The sequence below is a fragment of the Erinaceus europaeus genome, chromosome 20 (genome assembly GCF_950295315.1).
Source record: "Erinaceus europaeus chromosome 20, mEriEur2.1, whole genome shotgun sequence".
Taxonomy (NCBI): domain Eukaryota; kingdom Metazoa; phylum Chordata; class Mammalia; order Eulipotyphla; family Erinaceidae; genus Erinaceus; species Erinaceus europaeus.
In genome coordinates, this window is record NC_080181.1 from 14,686,819 (window position 1) to 14,708,961 (window position 22,143).

The window sequence follows — 22,143 nt, forward strand, 5'->3', positions numbered from 1 at the left end:
CCAGAGGACAGTCATACCCCTGGGTCTGCAGCTAACCAGTGGCTGAGGTGGGACTGAACCCAGGTTTCTTGTCTCCTTATTCAGTCTTTACAGCATAAGGTGCCACTCCTCTAGGGTCACATAACCCCTTTCTTTCCTTGACTCTGCTTTGTCTGAGGCCCCTTCCTTGGAGATGCCCCCCCCCTTTTCTTTTTTTTTACTTTTTTAAAAAAATATTTATTCTCTATTGTTTCCCTTTTTTTTTTTTAATTGTTGTAGTTATTATTGTTGTTGTTATTGATGTCATTGTTGTTGGATAGGATAGAGAGAAATGGAGAGAGGAGGGGAATACAGAGAAGGAGATAGAAAGATAGACACAGGGAGTCGGGCAGTAGCACAGCGGGTTAAGCGAACGTGGCGCAAAGCAACAACCGGTGTAAGGATCCCGGTTCAAGCCCCCCGCTCCCCACCTGCAGGGAAGTTGCTTCACAGGCGGTGAAGCAGGTCTGCAGGTGTCTATCTTTCTCTCCCCCTCTGTCTTCCCCTCATCTCTCCATTTCTCTCTGTCCTATTCAACAATGATGACATCAGTAGCAATAACAATAATAACTACAACAGTAAAACAACAAGGGCAACAAAAGGGAATAAGTAAATATTAAAAAAGTAAATTAATAAAAAAATATTTTTTAAAAAAGAAAGAAAGATAGACACCTGGGGGTTGGGTGGTAGCAGCGGGTTAAGCGCACGTGGCACAAAGTGCAAAGACCTGTGTAAGGATCCCGGTTAGAGCCCCTGGCTCCCCAACTGCAGGGAGTTGCTTCACAGGCAGTGAAGCAGGTTTGCAGGTGCCTATCTTTCTCTCCCCATCTCTTGTCTTCCTCTCCTCTCTCCATTTCTCTCTGTCCTATCCAACAACAACGACATCAACAACAACAATAATAACCACGACAAGGCTACAACAACAAGGGCAACAAAAGGAAATGGCCTCTAGGAGCAGTGGATTCATGGTGCAGGCACTGAGCCCCAGCAATAACCCTGGAGGCAAAAAAAAAAAAAAAAAAGAAAGACAGACACCTGCAGACCTGCTTCACCACTTGTGAAGTGACTCCCCTGCAGGTGGGGAGCTGGGGGCTTGAACCAGGATCCTCACGCCGGTCCTTGCGCTTTGCTCCACCTGCTGCACTACCGCCGGACTCCCTCTTTTTTTTTTTTTTTTTTACTTTTTATTATCTTTATTTATTGGATAGAGACAGCCAGAAACAGAAATTGAGAGAGAGAGGGAGAGACAAAGAGACATCTACAGCACTGCTTCATCACTTGTAAAGCTTTCCCTCTGCAGGTGGGGACCAAGGGCTCAAATCTGGGTCTTTGCACACTGTAACATGTGCGCTCAACCAGGTGCACCACCACCTGGCCCCGAGAAGCCCCTTTGTAACATCAGTCCATTTCCCCACCTTTCTTATTTTTGTGCATTTTCTTCCATAAGAAGACATTTTCTCTCCTGGCCACAAAAATCTTCATGAACGCAAGGACTGTACATACCCACATACCAAGGCACCCACAAATAGTATTCTGGTTACATTTTTTTTAACTGATTAATTTGTTTACTGGTGAGAAAGAAAAACAACCAAACATCACTCTGACACATGTAGTGCTGGGGACTGCACTCAGGACTTCATGCTTGAAAGTCTTATGCTCTAGCTGCTATTCCACCTCCCAGGCCACTGCTTCTTTACTCCACCTAACCCTTGTTATCCTTCTCCCTTCCAGCCAGCTAAACATGTGATGGGATTCTCCCCTTTCAAATGCCATCCTAAATCTTTTTCTCTGTTCATCTTTCCCCTTTCTGTTCTATAACTCATGCTTATACTCCTCATATTACCCACATCACACACACCATTTTTTTAAAAAAAATTGAGTTTCATCAATTTGATGAATTTCCAGTTTCTATTTTTGCTGATGAGGTCTCTCTCTCTCTCTCTCTCTCTCTCTCTCTCTCTCTCTCTCTTTTCTCCATTCTCTGCTTTCAAAGGACAGGGATTCCTCTCCCTACAACCTCTGGGTTTTAGGACTGAAGAAGTGCTTTGGGAAGAAACTGTCCCAATGTTTCTTGTGTCCCTCCCGGCGGATGTCCACTCTCCATTCTTTCAGCCTCATCTCTTCAAAATCCCTGTCCCTCCAGTTCATTGATATGTAGTTTGTACTGTTCTGAAGGTGTTTAATGCTATACAGAACCATATAGAAATTGGAAGGGAGTGTGGGGGTAGATAGCATAATGATGATGCAAAGAGACTCTCAGGCCTGAGGCCCCAATGTCCCAGGTTCAGTCCCCTGCACCACCATAAGCGAGAGCTGGGCAGTGTTCTGGATAAAAAAAAAAAAAAAAAAGAAGATGATGATGAAGAAGGAGAAGGAGAAAGAGAAGAAAAAAAAAAAAAGAAATTGGAAGGGAATTTGGAGACAGAACCAACCCATCCTCATTCTCCCTTCTCCAGTAAATACAGGATTCCTGTTATGTCCTAATCAGAGGGTTACTCACATTGGACAAGCATCACCAAGGGTGGGAAACTTGTTCCTTTGAGACTGTGTTCCACACACGAACAGTTAATCATTAGAAACTGATTCCTCATGCTGAGTCAAAGTATGTTTCTCAGTAGCTCATCCTGAGAGGTTCTGGATCTGCCTTCTGCCAGAATGACTAAATTCTCTTCTAATAAGCACCCTCTGAAGAAACATGCCACATCCCCATGCATTTTTTCCTCCAAAACACATCCTCAATATCTTGCTGTGTTATGGTCCCAGAAGAGGGCTGTGGGAGGATGGTGAGGCTCACATGTAGGGTGAGGTGGTAGGTACGTCAGCATTTTTTTTTTTTTTTGCCTCCAGGGTTATCTCTGGGGCTTGGTGCCTGCACTACGAATCCACTGTTCCTAGAGGCTATTTTTCCTATTTTGTTGCCCTTGTTGTTGTGCTTGTTGTAGTTGTTACTGTTGTCATAACAGAAGTGGTTTTTATCTCTGACCATGCAGGATAGTGAGACTGTCCACCATCTTCCCTGCAACTGCCCTGGACTCCACTGAGAAGAGGAGCCTGTGATGGCCACTTGAACTCTCCATTCCTTTGACCCCTTGAACCCTGGATCTATGCCAATATTCCTTCCCATCTCTCTAGATTCTAGGATATGATACTAGTTCCCAGGGCCTACCAGTGTGACTCATGGATTAAAAAATAATCTATCAGCAACCTGGGAGGTGACATAGTGAATGAAACATTGGACTCTTTAAGTATGAGGTCCCGAGTTTGGTCATCAGCATTGTATATGTCGGAGTGATGATGCTGTGGTTCTCTCTTCCTCCTCCCCTCTTACCAATAAATAAATACATCTTTCTAAAAGTCCAGCTATTGGGACCACACAGTGGTATACCCGGTAGTGCATATATGTTATCATGTTCCAGGAACTAGGTTCAACTCTTTGGTCCTACCTGCAGGGAGAAGCTTCCTAAGTGGCAAAGCAGTGCTGCACATGTCTCTCCCCACCCCCTGACTCTCTCTCCATTTTTACTCTACCAGAAAAATAATAAAATAAAAAAGAAGATAAAATAAAATAAAATGTCACTGAGAGTGCTGGAGACACCAAGTTACTGTGAGACACCAAGCCCCAGGGATAACCCTGGTGCCAAAAAACAAAACAAAACAAAACCTAACCAACCAAACAGCAACAACAATAATAACAAAAATCAACCTATCTATGTATCATCTATCTATCTATCTATCTATCTATCTATCTATCTATCTGTCTTCTAAAGTATCTTGTGCATCTTGTTGAGGTACTGAGGTTAGAACCCAGAGTCTCATGGAAGAAATATAATCTACCTACTGAGCCACCTCCCAGGGTATACATTGATTTTTTTTTAATGGTCAACTTAGTTTATCCTAAATAGACAAATATCTCCTGACTATGAGTTCTAATATTGCCTCAGAAAATCACATAGGGAGTCAGGCAGCAGCACAGCGGCTTAAGCGCAAGTGGCACAAAGCGCCAGGACTGGCGTAAGGATCCCAGTTCAAGCCCCCAGCTCCCCACCTGCAGGGGAGTCCCTTCACAAGCAGTGAAGCAGGTCTGTAGGTGTCTCTCTCTCCCCCTCTCTGTCTTACCCTCCTCTCTCCATTTCTCTTTGTCCTATCCAACAACAACATCAGTAACAACAATAATAATAACTGCAACAATAAAACAAGGGCGACAAAAGAGAGTAAATAAAATAAGATAAAAAAGAAAATCAGATACAAATTACCTCTGATGAAAAACATAAACTTCAGATCTTCAAACCTATAATGCAAGACTAGCCTGCCAGGAGACTGGATAATGCCAAGACTGTGATCTCCTGTAATTAATGAGAAGAAAGGGATCCCTACTTGTGTGATGATCAGGTGGGAGGCTGGGCATACTTTCAGCTGAGGCAGTCCAAGCTTTAAAAGAAAATTTAATAGTCTTTCTTTCTTTCTTTCTTTCTTTCTTTCTTTCTTTCTTTCTTTCTTTCTTTTTCTTCTTCCAGGGTTATCACTGGGGCTCGGTGCTTGCACTAGGAATCCACTGCTCCTGGAGGCGATTTTTCCCATTTTGTTGCCCTTGTTGTGGCTGTTGTTGGACAGGACAGAGAGAAATCGAGAGAGGAGGGCAAGACAGAGAGGAGGAGAGAAAGATAGACACACACATGTAGACTTACTTGACCACTTGCAAAGCGACCCCCCACTACGCCTCAGCAGGTGGGGAACTGGGGGCTCCAACCAGGATCCTTAAGCTGGTCCTTGCGCTTCGAGCCATGTGCGCTTAACCAGCTGTGCTACTGCGCTGCCCCAAACCCTAGATTTCTTTTATTAATATTTTTATTTATTTATTGGATAGAGACAGTCAGAAATCGAGAGGGAAAGGGAAGATAGAGAAACACCTGCAGCACTGCTTCACCACTCGCAAAGCTTTCCCCTTGCAGGTGGGGACTGGGGGCTGGAACCTGGGTCCTTGTGCATTGTAATGTGTGCACTCAACCAGGTGCGCCACTATCTGGCTCTAGTTTTTTAAAAATTTTTATTTTTTTATTTATTTTTATTGCTACTAGGGTTATCACAGGGGCTCAGTGCCAGCACTATGAATCCACTGTTCCCAGCAGTCATTTTTCCTTTTTTTTTTTTTCAAATTTTTATTAGGACAAAGAGAAATTGAGAGGAGATAGAGGGAGAGTAAGATGGACACCTACAGACCTACTTCACCGTTAGTGACACAGACCACCTGCAGGCAGGAAGCAGGGGCTCAAACCCAGGTTTTTGCACTTGGTAATATGTGTACTTAACCAGGTGTGCCACTGCCTGCCCCTGCCCCCACCAAGTTTTATTATCAATGTGCAACTTGTTTCTATTACCATGCAGAATCCCAATCTCTGTTCCATGGGCAGCCTACCTAAGGCTAAACTGATTTCTAAGCTTCTCACTTCATTAGTAGGTCTGCCAAGAGTGGGCATGTATCTATCTGCTTTACGTATGAATAATTGCTTAGCATAAGCAGAGATGGCTTTTTTCAAGTGATTTTTACTTCATAGTTAATGGATTATATATCATTTCATATATATATATATATATTTCTGTTCAGTTCTAGTACCTAATACTATTTCTTGTCTTAGAGTTCATTTCCTACTTTTCCATGGGAGAGGGGGATGGATGAGTTGGCTTATTTCAGGGCAGGGTAGATAGCATAATGGTTATGCAAGGAAACTCTCATGCCTGAGGCTCTAAAGTCCCAGGTTTAATCCCCGGAACCACCATAAGCCAGAGCTGAGCAGAACTCTTAAAAAATAAACCACTGAGTTGGCTTGTTTCCCTGTGGGTTTTTGTTTTTGTTTTTCCACTATCTGGGAATGCTCCCTATTTCTCTCTCTCTCTGACCTGGGCAGCACTCTTCTCTTCTTTCTTTGGGTCTTTCCCACCTATTCAGAACAGAGCTCCATGTGCTCCCATGCAGGAAGTCATCCTGAGGAAGTGCTGGGCACCTGCTAGACCTCCAAAGAAAACAGCAATAGCATCCACGTAGTGTTTACCAGTCTACAAAGAAATGTACCATTTCTACACTTTATTTTACTTACCCTTCACATTCACTTGAATTCCAGTTATACGTAATCCTAAAAATGCCTTGTGTGGGAGGCATGGGCATTCTTGGACTTGTTTGGGGGTTTATGGAAATAGGTTTCATTCTTGTGTTTACATTACACAGTAAATAGCAAATGCCCGCTCTGTGGATACCAACCCAGGCTCTCTCTACCAGATCCTAGAACCTCCTGTCTGAGATCCAGTTTTGCAAAGAACAGGCACTTACCTGGCTCTGTAAGGGGGAAATCCTGCCTCAACCCTTTCTGTGCTGTTTATCAGGTGCTGTGTGTCGCGAACTAAGTTCTTCACACTCATCATTTCCTTTCATCCTCTGAACTGTCTTGAAGTGTTAGATATTTTTATCACATTATCACACATGTGGAAACTGAGCTACGGCAGTAGTGGGAAGTAGTTGTGAATGTTAACAGTTCACTCAGGCACCAGGGACCCAAATGCTCAATAGAATCAACACAGGAAGTGGGGTGGTAAAGGTTTTCAGTGCAGGAGCTGGCACCCACGCACTCTCTACTCTACCTCCTTAGGTAATAGTAGGAGTCCTGTGGGGAGGAAATGGGCTGCAGGTGCCTACAGGCAGACCAAGGGCAGCTCAAGGTTACAGGACCCTGGGAGCCTTGGCTGAGAGGTCCTCCAGCAGCAAGTTGGTTATTTCATCAGATGCTAAATAACTGAGTACAGTGGGATCCCAACAATAAGAAGCATAGGAAGTGCAAAGAAGGTGGAATCTGGGCACTTTGTCTAACAGAGAAGGCAGAACAGATTTGCGTAGACAACTGTACACATGCAACTTGAAATTTTCAGAGCAACTTAGACAAAAATACTGTATCAATAAACCCCAGTGTGACTCAAAACCAGAGTAAAGAGTATTCCTTCACACATAAGGAGCCACCAAGTTGCAGATGTTACTATGATGCCATCCTGACTTCCCTAGGCAGATGACCTCACCAATGTGTCCTGGAACCTCACTTCCCCAGAGCCCTGCCCCACCAGGGAAAGAGAGAAACAGGCTGGGGAACGGATCAACCTACTGACACCCATGTCCAGCAGAGAAGCAATTACAGAAGCCAGAACTTCAACCTTCTGCACCCCCAAAAATAACTTTGGTCCATACTCCCAGAGGGGGAGCAATAACAGGGGAAGATTATCAGAGGGCTCTGAACTCCAACTCCATCAGGACCTGGAGAGACAAAAGGAAAAAAAAAAAAAAAGGAAGGACATGCAGAAGTAGTAGAGGGCACAGCTATAACTTGGAAAGAGAAAGCAGGACCATCAAAAATAAATAGGGAGTCAGGCAGGAAAGCAGCGGGTTAAGTGCACGTGGCGCAAAGCTCAAGGGCCAGTATAAGGATTCTAGTTCCAGCCCCTGGCAGGTCTGCAGGTGTCTATCTTTCTCTTCCCCTCTGTCTTCCCCTCCTCTCTCCATTTCTCTCTGTCCTATCTAACAATGATGACATCAATAACAACAACAATAATAACTACTACAACAATGAAAAAACAGCAAGGGTAACAAAAGGGAAAATAAATAAATTCATTAAAAATAAATAAATAAATAAAAGGGGGGAGTCAGGTGGTAGCACAGCGGGTTAAGCGCCAGTGGCGTAAAGCGCAAGAACCAGCATAAGGATCCTGGTTCCTGGTTCAAGCCCACCCCCCCCACCTGCAGGGGAGTCATTTCACAAGCGGTGAAGCAGGTCTGCAGGTGTCTACCTTTCTCTTCCTTTCTCTGTCTCCCCCTCCTCTCCCCATTTCTCTCTGTCCTGTCCAACAATGACAATAACAATAATAACTACAACAATAAAACAAGGGCAACAAAAGGGAATAAATAAATATTTTTAAAGTATCTTTAAAAATAAATAAATAAAGGGGAATATATATATATAGATAGATAGTTATAGAAATAATAGTTAATCCATATCTGCAATATTGGAAAAACAATTGAAGCTTTCAGTGGAGGGAATGGAGATACAGAACTCTGGTGGTGGTAATGATACAGAGTTATACCCCTTTTATCTTGTATTTTTTTATTATCTTGTAATTTTGTAGTGTTAAGTCACTAATAAAAAAAGAAAACTGGGCGTGAGGGCAGAGGAGTGGCACATCTGGTGAAGTGTACATTTTCTTATGTGCAAGGGACTAGATTCAAGTCCTTAGTCTCTATCTTCAGAGAGATTGTGGGGAGATTCACAAGAGGCAGAGCAGAACTGCAGGTCTCACTCTACCTCTCTCTTCTGTCTCTGTAAGAAAATACATATATGCTGGGGGTGGTGTAGGCAAGGAGCCACAGTGATAATCCCAGTAGAAAAAAATGAAGAATTGAGTATGTACATTCTGTGTGTAAGCTGTTTGTATGCTAGATGTTACATTTTAAGACCTAGATTGGAAGCAACTATTCCTTCCTTCCTTCCTTCTTTCTTTCTTTCTTTCTTTCTTTCTTTCTTTCTTTCTTTCATTCAAAACATACATAATTTGTTTGAGCCTTAGTTTCCTGACCTGTGAACTTATAAAATATCTGTACTGCCAATCTGGTTATTGTTTGTCTTGAATAAAATGTATGTTAGTCTTCTTTCCAAATACACGGCCTCTCTCGGTACAAAATACTAAAGTACTATTCCACATACACACTTTTTTAAATTTAATTTTTTATTATTTTTTAATATTTATTTATTTATTTATTTCCTTTTTGTTGTCCTTGTTGTTTTATTGTTGTAGTTATTATTGTTGTCCTTGTTGTTGGATAGGACAGAGAGAAATGGAGAGAGGAGGGGAAGACAGAGAGGGAGAGAGAAAGACAGACACCTGCAGACCTGCTTCACCACTTGTGAAGAGACTTCCCTGCAGGTGGGGAGCCGGGGCTCGAACCGGGATCATTACGCCAGTCCTTGCCCTTTGCACCACCTGCGCTTAACCCGCTGTGCTACAGCCCGATTCCCTTATTTATTTATTTTACCAGAGCACTGCTCTACTCTAGCTGATGGTAGTGCAGGGGATTGAACCTGAGACTTTGGAACGTCAAGCATGAGAGTCTCTTTGCATAAGCATTATTCTATTAAACCCCCTCCCACATTTTAAAAAAGTATTTATTTATTCATTCCCTTTTGTTGCCCTTGTTGTTTTATTGTTGTAGCTATTATTGTTATTGTTGGATAGGACGGAGAGAAATGGAGAGAGGAGGGGAAGACAGAGAGGGGGAGGGAAAGACAGACACCTGCAGACCTGCTTCACCGCCTGTGAAGTGACTCCCCTGCAGGTGGGGAACCGGGACCCTTATGCCGGTCCTTGTGCTTTGCACCACGTGTGTTTAACCTGCCGCGCTACCGCTTGGCTACCCACACATTTTTAAAAAAATATTTATTTTATTTATTCCCTTTTGTTGCCCTTGTTGTTTTTTATTGTTGTAGTTGTTGGTTAGGACAGAGAGAAATGGAGAGAGATGGGTAAGACAGAGAGGGGGAGAGAAAGATAGACACCTGCAGACCTGCTTCACCACTGGTGAAGCAACCCCTTCAGGTGGGGGGCCGGGGGCTTGAACCCGTTTCTTTTATGTGAAACTCTCTCTCAAATGAAATACAATAAAAATAAAAAATAAAAATAATAAATAAATCTGGAACCAGAAAGACCTAGAATTGCCAAAACAATCTTGAGAAAAAAGAACAGAACCGGAGGCATCACACTCCCAGATCTCAAACTGTATTATAGGGCCATTGTCATCAAAACTGCTTGGTACTGGAACATGAACAGACACACTGACCAGTGGAATAGAACTGAGAGCCCAGAAATGAGGCCCCACACCTATGGACATCTAATCTTTGACAAAGAGGCCCAGACTATTACATGGGGAAAGCAGAGTCTCTTCAACAAATGGTGTTAGAAACAATGGGTTGAAACATGCAGAAAAATGAAACTGAATCACTGTATTTCACCAAATACAAAAGTAAATTCCAAATGGATCAAGGACTTGGATGTTAGACCAGAAACTATCAGATACTTAGAGGAAAATATTGGCAGAACTTTTTTCCGCATAAATTTTAAAGACATTTTCAATGAAACGAATCCAATTACAAGGAAGACTAAGGCAAGTATAAACCTATGGGACTACATCAAATTAAAAAGCTTCTTCACAGCAAAAGAAACCACTACCCAAACCAAGAGACCCCTCACAGAATGGGAGAAGATCTTTACATGCCATACATCAGATAAGAGTTTAATAACCAACATATATAAAGAGCTTGCCAGACTCAACAACAAGACAACAAATAACCCCATCCAAAAATGTGGGGAGGACATGGACAGAATATTCACCACAGAAGAGATCCAAAAGGCCGAGAAACACATGAAAAAATGCTCCAAGTCTCTGATTGTCAGAGAAATGCAAATCAAGACAACAATGAGATATCACTTCACTCCTGTGAGAATGTCATACATCAGAAAAGGTAACAGCAGCAAATGCTGGAGAGGGTGTGGGGTCAAAGGAACCCTCCTGCACTGCTGGTGGGAATGTCAATTGGTCCAACCTCTGTGGAGAACAGTCTGGAGAACTCTCAGAAGGCTAGAAATGGACCTACCCTATGACCCTACAATTCCCTTCCTGGGGATATATCCTAAGGAACCCAACACATCCATCCAAAAAGATCTGTGTACACATATATTCTTGGCAGCACAATTTGTAATAGCCAAAACCTGGAAGCAACCCAGGTGTCCAACAACAGATGAGTGGCTGAGCAGGTTGTGGTCTATATACACAGTGGAATACTACTCAGCTGTAAAAAATGGTGACTTCACCGTTTTCAGCCGATCTTGGATGGACCTTGAAAAAAATCATGTTGAGTGAAATAAGTCAGAAACAGAAGGATGAATATGGGATGATCTCACTCTCAGGCCGAAGTTGAAAAACAAGATTAGAAAAGAAAACACAAGTCGAACCTGAAATGGAATTGGAGTATTACACCAAAGTAAAAGACTCTGGGGTGGGTGGGTGGGTGGGGAGAATACAGGTCCATGAAAGATGATGAATGACACAGTGGGGGTTGTATTGTTAAATGGGAATCTGGGGAATGTTATGCATGTACAAACTATTGTATTTACTGTTGAATGTAAAGCATTAATTCCCCAATAAAGAAATAAATTATTTAAAAAATAATAATAATAAATAAATCTTAAAATAATGAAATAAGCAGCCTGTGAGGTAGTACAGTGAATAAAGCACTTGATTCTCAACAACAAAAATTTTAAATAGAAAAGATGAAAGTGGCAAAAAAAATTCACCTTCCCATTTCCACATCCTTAGAGCAGCTAGGTGAGGCCAGAGCAGGAAACTGTGGTCAGCCAGGGTGGTGTATGAGCCTGGCCTCAAGTGGCCCAGAATCAAGCCAGCAGGACATGGCAACCTTTAAAATCAAGGACAGGAAACTGCAAGCATAAATGAGAGGTGGCATAGTCAAAGGCCCTGTGCTATCTCGGCAGTGAAAGTGAACCAGGCCTAGGGCGGAGTTGATGGGCCAACGAAACTCCCCACCACATTCACCTCTGAGAATGGAGATACGGGGAAGCCAGCCCACCTGCCACATCAGCACCTTGATTGCGGAGTTCATCAGAGACAGGTTTCCAAATGACTCGGCCCTGCTGCCCCAGGAAGGAAACTTTTGGGGCTGCAAGGTGGAGGCCGCTGGGTGTGGGCCAGGGACTTGAAAGGGAATAAATGATGACACAGCAGTGGGGACCAGGGCTGCTGACGCTGTGAAACCAGCTGTAAGAGGAGGTTTGGATGGAGCAGCCACCTGGGCTCATTCACTAAAAGGGGGACATTGGGAAATCTCACCAACAGTAAATATCCTGTTAACAACAGAGCAAACACCAGACCCTGAAATCCGTAGCAAGTGTATCGCTTTCATTTTTCGGATAATAAATATTTGTAGAATGTCACTGTGCTTCTAATCTTCTCTTCTGCTTTTTCCCTCTAGATGTGCTATCCTCAAATTACATCAAGTCCTATCGCCTTTCCTCTCCCGTCCTCACTGCCCCTTCACACTCCTTAGTTTTGCTTGGGGTATGTCCTGAATCTCTGTATCCTCTGAATCCCTTCCCGCCCCCAACCCATCTCTGGTGGATGCAAACCTAAACATCCTCGAAGCTCATTTCAGTAACCCATCCTCATAATAATTCTCCTGAATCAGAGTAATTTTTCCCTCCCTTGAATTTGATCTAGCACTTTACCTGTATTTCTTACTTTTGACCTGGTATTGTATTTGTATTCTACTCCCCTATTAGGCTATAAGAGCCTTTGGTGAAAAAGTCATTTGTCATTCATCCTTTCTCCCTTTTCCCTAATAGCTTCAATTATTATCTTTGAGTGACTGAATGGATGACTGAATGAGTGAATGAAGAAAGAGTGAGTGAGAGTGGGGCTAGTGGAGAAGTGGAGGAGTCTAAGGTAGGATCCAGGGGTATTTGGTCCTTCCTGGTGGCTTTCTGTGGGTTGGGCTTACAGAGGTCACTCTGTAACTGTATCAAAGGCAGGGGCTAGAACGCAGGCTTTGAGTCTCAGCTCTGCTACTCAGTGGCTGTGAGACCTTGGGCAAGTCTCTGTCTTTTTCTTCTTGTATAAATGATATAGCACCTTCTTCATAAGATGATTGGGGAGATTAATCTGTGACCAGCACATAAAGGAACTTAGCAAGTGCTCAACAAAATCTCTTGTTTAGCTATATAAATGAGATTCGTTTTTAAACATTTTTTTAGGTGAGGGGTGGGAGTGGGGTGAACACCTGCCTCACTCCTCTTTGTAGTAGAGACATTGATATTATTTCTTTTTAACTTTATTTACTTATTTGACAGGACAGAAAAACTGAAAAGGGAGGGGGAGATAGGGAGAAAGAGCGATACTTGTAGCCCTGCTTCACTGCTTTGAAGCTTCTCCCCCTGCAGGTGGGAACCAGTGGCTTGAACCTGGGTCCTTGCTCATGGTAACCAGGTGCACCACCACCTGGCCTTAACATCAATATTCTTATTTCTTCCTTCCCTCATCCCTCCCTCCTTCTATTTCTCCCTCCTCCTCTTTTTCCCCTTTCTTTTCCTTTCTTTCTTTTTAAAAATATTTTATTTATTAATGAGGGATAGGAGGAAAGAATGAGACATCACTCTGACACACATGCTGCTGGGGACTTAACTCAGGATCTCATGCTTGAGAGTCCAACACTCTATCTACTGCGCCACCTCCCGGACCACTCTTTCTTCCTTTCTTTCTTTCCTTTTTTTTTTTTTTTTTGCCAGGGATCAAACCAAAGTCCAAACATGCAACATGCTACACTACTGAGTTGCATCCTTTTCATCAACTCTTTCCTACTAATTGCTAATCAAGCACAGTGTCAGGATCCAGGGCAAAGCCAGCAGCCTATAGAGGTCTAGTGAATGAATGGATGAACACATGCTTGATACCGGCACCAATAGCCTCTGAATGTGAAATACTACTTTCAGTTAAGCAAGGTTCTGTGGAAACCAAAAGAACATCAATCCCTATTGGTGCTGGAGAGAGGAAGCTTTAGGACAGAGCCAGGAGAGGAGCTGAGCTGGTCCATGAGGCCATCACCCTTGCTTACTGGCCTGTGGTAGGAAGGAGAGAATCACAATCCACTGAGTCACACAAACTAGTCCCATGCACAGAAAGTGGACTCGGATTCAGGCTTCATGGTCATTGAACTTACTGACCTGGAGGTAGGTCCAGGCTGCTGAGTCCTGGTCAGCTGCAAATAGAGAACTCTGGGCTAGGTAGAGGGTAAGGACATTGTTAGGCAGGGACCTGGAGACTGTAAACTGTTGGTGCACCCATTTCTCCTATGAAGTAAGCAGAACTTTGACTATATCATAGAGAACATCACAAAAGGCCTAGGGAAGGCTCCTCTCTGTAATCTGAGGTAAGTGCAGTGGAGAGGTGGTGTGTGTGGGAGAGCTTGTGAGGGCTTCAGGCTAGAGCCTCTCTCTAGTCTTTTTTTTCTCCAGGCAGGTCAAACCTGTGTGTGACCTGCTTTCGTAAAGCCCATCTAGTGCTCCACTGCTCCCCCTCTCCCAGCTGGGTTCTGGGATGGCAGTTTTTAAACTTTTTTTTTTTTAATCTGGGTCACATTTTTTCACTGTGAAATAAAGAGATCAGAGAGCTGCTCTATCCTTTATGCAGCTCTACTCGTTTTTGCCTTTCTCATTTTTTTATTTGGTGCCAGGGATTGCATGCCATGGGTTTAGACCTGGATTATTATTGTTATTATTATTTTAAAAGAATTTATTTGTTTATTCATGAAAAGGACAGGAGGAGAGAAAAAACCAGACATCACCCTGGTATGTGTGCTGCCGGGGATTGAACTCTGGACATCATGGTTGAGAATCCAATGCTTTATCCACTGCCCCACCTCCCGGACCACTAGGCCAGGATTCTATGGGAAAGAACACCTACCCAAGAGGACAGCTACCTGAGAGGGCAGCTGCTGTAGCATCCAGTTAATTTTTCTTGATACTTTTTTATTTCATGTGAGATAAGAGAGTTTCAGTAAAGGAGAGAAGGAAGCCAGGGGACCATTCTAGTACATACACCACACTGGGGATGAACCAGGAGCCTTGGACATGCAAGTCGTATACTATTCCAGCCGATCTATTTCCCTAGCTCTTTCATCTCTCAAACTTTCTCCTCAGACTTTTCTGCTTTGTCATTATGATTGGAGAAACGGGATGCTGGATCTAGCTGCTACATCGGCTCTTGCCCCTGGGGCCCTTTCTTTTCCCTCTCTTGGTTCCTGATCTCATGAAGCTGAGTTCTGAGTGGTCCTATGGAATGGTTCTGTGTAACCATCAGCAAGACTCTTCCCAGCCTTAGTGTACTTTCCAGTAAAACAAGGGAACTGAGCTTGTGACAGGACAGTGGTTCTGAGACTAGCTGAGTAGCACTCATTTGGGAATTTTTTACAGCCTGCAGCACCCTTTTCAAATCTGTTGATTACACTTTTCAGGGATGAGACACAACCATGTTTATAGTGATTCCAACACACTATACACATAGCCATATGGATCTGGAAGTTTCTTCTTTGGTTCTAACATGCTAAGATTCTGTATTCTTATTCCAGTATTGCCTATAACTGCAACAATTTATTTATTTTCTCCTTCCAGATAGAAGAATTTGTTGGAGGGAGGTGCCCTAGAGTTATTCACTCAATAAGTAATTATTGAGCACCTACTTTAGGAAAAGTTGTGGGGGCAGGGTGAGGGGAGGCAGGTGGTGACACACCTGGTTAAGCACACACACTACAGTGTACAAGAACCCGGGTTCAAGTCCCTAGTCCTCACCTGTAGGAGGAAGGGTTCAGGAGTGGTGAAGCAGGGTTCCAGATGTTTCTCTATCTCACCGCCCCCCTCAATTTCTCTCTGTCTCTATCTAAAAATAAAATAATAAAATAAAATTAAAAAGTTGTGGGGTTCTTTGAATTTGAGTCTAAATTGTGCAAGGGTAACTAAAAAAAAAAGTTGTGGGATTGTTTGAATTTGAGTCTAAATTGTGCAAGGGAAACATTGGGAAGAGGGCAGGGAGAGGCCACTGTCCCTAGGAGCCTACACTTCCAGGCATGGATGCCTTTTTTTTTTTTCTTGACTCCAGGGTTATTGCTGGGGCTCAGTGCCAGCACCATGAACCCACTGCTCCTGGAGGCAATTCCCCTCCCCCACTTTTGTTGCCCTTGTTGTAGCCTTGTTGTGGTTATTATTGTTGTTGTTGATGTTGTTCATTGTTGGATAGGACAGAGAGAAATGGAGAGAGGAGGGGAAGACAGAGAAGGAGAGAGAAAGATAGACACCTGCAGACCCGCTTCACCGCCTGTGAAGCGACTCCCCTGCAGGTGGGGAGCCAGGGGCTTGAACTGGGATCCTTACGCCGGTCCTTGTGCTTTGCGCCACCTGCGCTTAACCCGCTGCGCTACAGCCCAACCCCCGCCTTTTTTTTTTAAGCACTATCACCTCTCTTCCTCAAGCCTTCTCCCAGCAGTAGATCTCCACAGCAACAAACAATCCTGCAGGGTTCAGGAATGGAGTGTGGTATGCAAAAGTGCTCATTAGCATCTCTATATAAATTAGTTTGCTAGATAATCACAATAACCAGTTCCAAAATATAAGAGGGTTGGGGAGGTGGCTCAGTGGAAAAGCAGGTCTTGCATGTGTGAGGCCCTGGGTTTGATTCCAGACATTGAATACAAAAAAGAAAGACAAAATAAATGGAGCCATGACGGCAAAGTGGTCCTCTGGTCTCTCTCCATGAATAAAAGAACCATGCTTTAGCTATTGTGAAAAATGTAGCTCTGAACACAGGGGTGCATATGACCCTTTGAATTAGTATTTTTACGCTCTTTGGATAAATACCCAAGAATGGTATTGGATCATAAGGTATTTCTATTTGTTTAAGGATTTTCTTTTATATACATATATATATATATTTATTTATTTATTTATTTCCCCCCTTTTTTGTTGCCCTTGTTTTTTAATGTTGCAGTTATTGTTGTTGTTGGATAGGACAGAGAGAAATGGAGAGAGGAGGGAAGACAGAGAGGGGGAGAGAAAGACAGACACCTGCAGACCTCTTCACTGCTTGTGAAGGTACTCCCCTGCAGGTGGGGAGCCGGGGGCTCGAACCGGGATCCTTAGGCTTTTCCTTGCACTTTGCGCCACCTGCACTTAACCCACTGCGCTACCGCCCGACTCCCTGTTTAAGGATATTCTATACTGTTTTTCATAGGAGCTGCATCAGTTTGCATTCCCAACGACAATATAACAGTTCTTTTTTTCTTCCACATCCTTACCAACATTTGTCATTTCTGGTTGTGTTGTTGATCTAATTCCAAATAGCACAATTAAACCTTACTGCTCAAAGCAGTTCCTAGTCCTGCATTACAAGAAGATGCCCCAAGTGACCATAGACACATTAAACTTAAAGAAGCACTAAAATTCTATAAAAACACTTCACAAGAAATGTGTGTGAAATCTAATGAGGTCCCTGAGAAGCAACATGAGCAACATTTCTGGATAGGCAACTGGGTAGTGTGAAAACATCAATTCTTACCAGCAGGAAACGTGTCAAAGCAACTACAAAATTCAGAGGAAAAGAGAAAATGGTTGAGAATAGCCTCTTTCTCTCTAAAAGAGAATAAGGGTTGGGAGGTAGGTTGGGGAGTAGACTGGAGCGTATCAATTTTGAGGCAGCGGCTTGAGATTCAGTACCACATGGAAGCATAATGGATATCACAGGGTTTTGGGGTGAGGTGGAGCTTCATGGATGGTGGAACAGTGCTGTGGTGCCTCTACTCTCTGTCTACCTTTCTTTCACCTTCCTCCCCGACCCCATCTCTAAAATAAAGAAGAGGAAAAACTGACCCAGACAGGATACTCAGTGGTGATGTCATGCAGGCACCAAGTCTTGGGCTCATTCCCTGATTCAGCATAAAAAAATGAAAAGAAAAAATAAAATGAATGATGCTGTAGGATCAGTTCTGGGCACTAAAACAAAATGAAAATGGAAATGATGACATAGGATTTGCCCTCTCAGAGAGAAATGGTGTTCAGCAAGAATTCCAATTTCAGAGGAAATGGATCTGTGTTTGAATCTGGCTTTAATCACTTCTTGGACATGTCACTATGATAAGACTGAAGTATGTCCCTCAAGAATTCACATGTTGGGAGTCGGGCGGTAATGCAGCAGGTTAAGCGCACATGGCACAAAGCTCAAACTGGCGTAAGGATCCCAGTTCAAGCCCCCGGCTTCCCACATGCAGGGTAGTCCCTTCACAGGCGGTGAAGTAGGTCTGCAGGTGTCTATCTTTCTCTCTCCCTCTGTCTTCCCCTCCTCTCTCCATTTCTCTCTGTCTTATCCGACAACAATGGCATCAATAACAACAATAATAACTACAACAACGATAAAACAACAAGGGCAACAAAAAGGAAAATAAATCAAAAAGAGAATGTACCCCTTTAAGTAAAAAGAATTCACATGTTGATGTCTTAACCCCCAATGTGACTGTACTTGAAGTCTCTATCCCTCTCCCACCAGTAGAGTCAAGGTGATTTGAGGACACATAAAGAGGCCACCTACAAATCAGAATGCAAACCCTATTGGAACCTTGATCTTGGACCAAAATCCTGTCTCTAGAATTATGAGAAAATGAATTTCTTTTTTTTTTTTAATTTTTTTAAAATCTTTATTTGTTGGATAGAGACAGTCAGAAATTGAGAGGGAAGGGGGTGATAGACAGGGAGAGAGACAGAGAGACACCTGCAGCCCTGCTTCACCACTTGTGAAACTTTCCCCCTGCAGGTGGGGACCAGGGGATCGAACCTGGGTCCTTGCGCACTGTAACATGTGCGCTGAACCAAGTGCGCCACCGCCTGACCCCCAATTAATTTCTTTTTTAAAATATATTTATTTGTTATTGGATAGAGACAGAGAGAAATTGAGAGGGGCAGGGGAGAGTGGTCTAGGAAGTGGCTCAGTTGATAAAACGTTGAGTCTCAAACACAAGGTTCTGAGTTCAATTCTTCCCCTCTAATAATTCTTTTCTTAGGGAGTCGGGCGTTAGCGCAGCAGGTTAAGCGCACGTGGGGCAAAGCCCAAGGACTGGTGTAAGGATCCCGGTTTGAGCCCCCGGCTCCCCACGTGCAGGGGAGTCGCTTCACAAGCGGTGAAGCAGGTCTGCAGCTGTCTGTCTTTCTCTCCCCCTCTATGTCTAACCCCTCCCCTCTCCATTTCTCTCTGTCCAACAATGACAACATAATAATAACTACAACAATAAAACAACAAGGGAAACAAAGGGAATAAATAAATATTTTTTAAAAATAATTCTTTTCATAGTTGCATAAGGGCATTCTCATACATTTAGTAGATTGTAACACTAGTTAGTGATATAGTTACTGAATATATTTAGTTGTCGTTTCTTTATTTTATAATGAGTTTGTTTTAATTTATTAATTTATCATGTTTTAACTTTATTATGCTTTAATTTACTTTTGGTAATTAATATACAGATTAGTTGATGCCAAACCTTGTGCTCTCTCCTCCTCCACTAAATAGAACATTGGGAGCTATGTTTGGGGTGCACACTATGTCAAGGTGATGTCTGATTCTTTCTTTCCTCCTATCTTTCTCATTAATAAATAAAATAAAATAAAAGAGAGGGGGGATGTAGAGAGGGAGAGAGACAGAGAGATACCTGCAACCCTGCTTCACTACTTGTGAAGCTTTCCCCTTGTAGGTAGGGACCAGGGACTTGAACCTAGGACCTTGCACACTATGTGTGCGCTTATCCAGGTGAGCCGCTGCCTGGCCCCGAAAATTAATTTCTGTTTTTGAAACCTGAGTGGACTAACAGAGTCACCTTGGGAAAGATTAGTCCCTCACAGCCTCTGTCTCCTCATCTAATAGAATGAGAATAAGAGCATTACAGAATCATTTTGAGTACTACATAAAATATTATGTAAGAAACTGTACAGTGCTCAGCCCTTAATAACTGTCCAGCAAAAGATAAATGCAATGAAAACCACTGAGGCACTGGCCAATTTTCAGAGAAAGACCAATAGAACAGAATAGAAAACCCAGAGACATGACTCAGGACTTAAGAGGTCCAGGACTAAGGAGAGGAACTATGCTTTTATTCACTATTGTGCCATTATTCCACCATGTAGCATGCCTATGATATATAGCAGATGTTTAAAAAATATCTATTGACTGCCTGGATGGCAATTTTAAACATATTAAAGAAGGACTCATAAATTGGTGGTGAAAGAAAAGACTATCTTTGGGATGATGCTGAGAAAATCGCTGATTTGGAATAAAATCATTAGATCCTATTATTTCATTTGATAAAAGAGTTTTCAAACTTTTTTTCCCCCATCATGACTGACAATAAAAAAATCTGTGAGGGGCCAGGTGGCGATGCATCTGGTTGAGCACACACATTTCAGTGCTCAAGGACCCAGTCCCTGGTGCCCACCTGTGGAGAATGGGGGCGTGAGGGGGGATCTTCACAAGTAGTGAAGCAGTGCTTCAGCTCTCTCTCTCTCTCTCTCTCTCCACTTATCTCCCTTTCCCTCACAATTTCTCTATGTCTCTATACAAACCAAAAAACAAAAAAAAAGAAAGAAAAAAGGAAAAAATATATGAAACACGTCAGTCCAGTAAAAATGCTAATGAAATAAATCTATAAAGTAAAAGCTCATACAAAATTTAAAATAACTTTATATTAATTAGAACAAGATCTTCTTAGTTCTGAAGGTGTATCATGGCTTATTTATTTATTTGCCTCCAGGGTTATCACTGGGGACTGGTGCCTGCCCTACAAATCCACTGCTCCTGGAGGCCATTTTATCCCTTTTGCTGTTGTTGTTATTGGATAGGATAGAGAGAAATGGAGAGAGGAGGGGAAGACAGAGGGGGGTAAGGAAAGATAGACACCTGCAGACCTGCTTCACCACTTGTGAAGCAACCCCCCTGCAGGTGGGGAGCCGGGGCTTGAACAGGGATCCTTGTACAGGTCTTTGTGCCAGTCCTTGCGCTTTGCGCCCTGTACGCTTATCCTGCTGCTCTACCACCTGGCCCCAGTTTGTTTGTTTGTTTGTTTGTTTTACCAGAGCACCTATCAGCTTTGGCTTTTATTGATCATGCTAGGAATGGAATTTTGGGCCACCAGTACTCATTATCTCAGTTACTCATTGTGAATTCAGTTACAATAGAAGGAGAGACCATGGGAGTCAGGCGGGTTAAGCGCACATGGCGCAAAGCACAAAGACCAGAGTAAGGATCCCGGTTTGAGTCCCTGGCTCCCCACCTGCTGGGGAGTCACTTCACAAGCGGTGAAGCAGGTCTGTGGGTGTCTTATCTGTCTCCCCTCCTTCTCTATATTCCCCTTCTCTCTCCATTTCTCTCTGTCCTATCCAACAACGACGACATAAATAAAAACTACAACAAGGGCAATAAAAAAGGAAATAAATAAATAAATATTAAAAAAAAAAAAAGCAGAGACCGTATATATTTCCAGAGCATTGCTTTGCTCTGGTTATGATGGTGTAAGGATAGAATTTAGGCCTTTAGAGCCAACAACATGAAAGTCTTTTCATATAACAATAATGCTATCTCCCCCACCCTAGATTATGTTTTTATCTAACAGCTTCTTAGCCTGACTAATTATTTAAAAATATTAGATACATGTTCTACAGGCTCCCATCTGGAGCACTCTCTCCTCAGGCTTGGCTATGTCAGAGATTGGTCTGGCTGAATGAATGGACATGAAATTCCTGGGGCTGATTATCTTTCCTCTGGAGAGGGTGTGGGGACACACAGACATCTGGAGGTCCAGTGCCCACAGAAACTAGACCCTATAATATCTGAATTATAATGAAAAACTGTCATTTCAGTGGAGTGTTATTAATCCATTTACATTTGAGGAAAACCAGCCACCAGGGACTTTTAGTTATGTAAATGTAGAGCCCAGCTCTTCTGAATTGTATGTGCCATGGCTGTGTGAAGTCTGTGCCCAGGTGGGACCACTCTTACTGACTTTAGGAAAAATTTCTTCCTTTCTTCTGTAACACTTTTTTATTATCTTTATTTATTTATTTATTAGCTAGAGACAGCCAGAAATCAACAGGGGAGGGGGAGATAGAGAGGAGAGAGACAGAGAGACACCTGCAGCCCTGCTTCACCACTCACAAAGCCTTCCCCTGCAGGTGGGGATGAGGGGCTTGAACCAGGTCCTTGCAGATTATAACACGTGAACTCAAGAAAGTGCGCCAATACCCAGCCTTTTTTCTTTTCCTCTTTCTTTCTTTCTTTCTTTCTTTCTTTCTTTCTTTCTTTCTTTCTTTCTTTCCTTCTTTCTTCTTCTCTCTCTCTCTTTCTTTTTCTACCAGAGCACTATTCAGCTCTGGTTTGTGGCAGTGTGGGAGATTAAACCTGGTCCAGGAGGTGGTACAATGGATGAAGCATTGGACTCTCAAGCATGA

General features: G+C 43.0%; 2 protein-coding genes across 2 annotated transcripts in view; one reads left to right on the forward strand and one right to left on the reverse strand.

Moving 5' to 3' along the window:
• The window catches only part of RPS25 (ribosomal protein S25), a 303,551-nt gene that overhangs the window by 138,369 nt on the left and 143,039 nt on the right, over positions 1 to 22,143 (forward strand). The window lies entirely within an intron of this gene.
• Positions 1 to 22,143, reverse strand: part of CXCR5 (C-X-C motif chemokine receptor 5) — an 88,198-nt gene that overhangs the window by 17,591 nt on the left and 48,464 nt on the right. The window lies entirely within an intron of this gene.